Source organism: Oncorhynchus masou, unplaced genomic scaffold (genome assembly GCF_036934945.1).
Source record: "Oncorhynchus masou masou isolate Uvic2021 unplaced genomic scaffold, UVic_Omas_1.1 unplaced_scaffold_873, whole genome shotgun sequence".
NCBI classification, from domain to species: Eukaryota; Metazoa; Chordata; class Actinopteri; order Salmoniformes; family Salmonidae; genus Oncorhynchus; species Oncorhynchus masou.
This window is the reverse complement of record NW_027015192.1, coordinates 120705-122834: the sequence shown is the minus strand read 5'-3', so window position 1 is coordinate 122834 and position 2130 is coordinate 120705.

Sequence of the window (2130 nt, the reverse complement as noted above, 5' to 3'; positions counted from 1 at the left end):
ACCATGTTTCACCACTAGGGTGTGATAATGCTGTGTCACCATGTTTCACTCATAGGGTGTGATAATGCTGTGTCACCATGTTTCACTCACGGGGTGTGATAATGCTGTGTCAACATGTTTCACTACGAGGGTGTGATAATGTTGTGTCACCATGTTTCACTGCTAGGGTGTGATAATGCTGTGTCACCATGTTGCACTGCTGGGGTGTGATAATGCTGTGTCACTATGTTTCACTACTAGTGTGTGATAATGCTGTGTCACCATGTTTAACTACGAGAGTGTGATAATGCTGTGTCAACATGTTTCACTGCTAGGGTGTGATAATGCTGTGCCACCATGTTTCACTGCTAGGGTGTGATAATGCAGTGTCACCATGTTTCACTACGAGGGTGTGATAATGCTGTGTCACCATGTTTCACTGTCAAGGTGTGATAATGCTGTGTCACCATGTTTCACTGCTAGGGTGTGGTAATGCTGTGTCAACATGGTTCACTACCAGGGTGTGATAATGCTATGTCACCATGTTTCACTGCAAAGGTGTGATAATGCTGTGTCACCATGTTTCACTACTGGGGTGTGATAATGCTGTGTCACCATGTTTCACTACTGGGGTGTGATAATGCTGTGTCACCATGTTTCACTACTGGGGTGTGATAATGCTGTGGCATCATGTTTCACTATCAGGCTGTGATAATGCTGTGTCACCATGTTTCACTGTCAAGGTGCGATAATGCTGTGTCACCATGTTTCACTGCTAGGGTGTGGTAATGCTGTGTCAACATGGTTCACTACCAGGGTGTGATAATGCTATGTCACCATGTTTCACTGCTAAGGTGTGATAATGCTGTGTCACCATGTTTCACTACTGGGGTGTGATAATGCTGTTTCACCATGTTTCACCACTAGGGTGTGATAATGCTGCGTCACCATGTTTCACTCATAGGGTGTGATAATGCTGTGTCACCATGTTTCACTACGAGGGTGTGATAATGCTGTGTCAACATGTTTCACTACGAGGGTGTGATAATGTTGTGTCACCATGTTTCACTGCTAGGGTGTGATAATGCTGTGTCACCATGTTGCACTGCTGGGGTGTGATAATGCTGTGTCACTATGTTTCACTACTAGTGTGTGATAATGCTGTGTCACCATGTTTAACTACGAGAGTGTGATAATGCTGTGTCAACATGTTTCACTGCTAGGGTGTGATAATGCTGTGCCACCATGTTTCACTGCTAGGGTGTGATAATGCAGTGTCACCATGTTTCACTACGAGGGTGTGATAATGCTGTGTCACCATGTTTCACTACGAGGGTGCGATAATGCTGTGTCACCATGTTTCACTACGAGGGTGTGATAATGCTGTGTCACCATGTTTCACTACCAGGGTGTGATCATGCTATGTCACCATGTTTCACTACCAGGGTGTGATAATGCTGTGTCACCATATTTCACTATGAGGGTGTGATAATGCTGTGTCACCATGTTTCACTGCTAGGGTGTGATAATGCTGTGTCACCATGTTTAACTACGAGAGTGTGATAATGCTGTGTCAACATGTTTCACTGCTAGGGTGTGATAATGCTGTGCCACCATGTTTCACTGCTAGGGTGTGATAATGCAGTGTCACCATGTTTCACTACGAGGGTGTGATAATGCTGTGTCACCATGTTTCACTACGAGGGTGCGATAATGCTGTGTCAACATGTTTCACTACGGGGTGTGATAATGCTGTGTCACCATGTTTCACTACCAGGGTGTGATCATGCTATGTCACCATGTTTCACTACCAGGGTGTGATAATGCTGTGTCACCATATTTCACTATGAGGGTGTGATAATGCTGTGTCACCATGTTTCACTGCTAGGGTGTGATAATGCTGTGTCACTAAGTTTCACTACTAGTGTGTGATAATGCTGTGTCACCATGTTTAACTGCTTGCTTAGCAGTGACATCGCTCTCTCTTGTTCTCTCTCTTTCTTTTTCTTTCTCTCTCACTCTGTTGATATCGTCTATGTGCTAGTTTTTAGAAACTGACAGCAACTGGGCACAAATCAATGGCCTGATCTCCACACCAACCCCCCCTTCATGCAGAATACAGCTCTGTGCTTTCAGAGGGATGTTAGAATG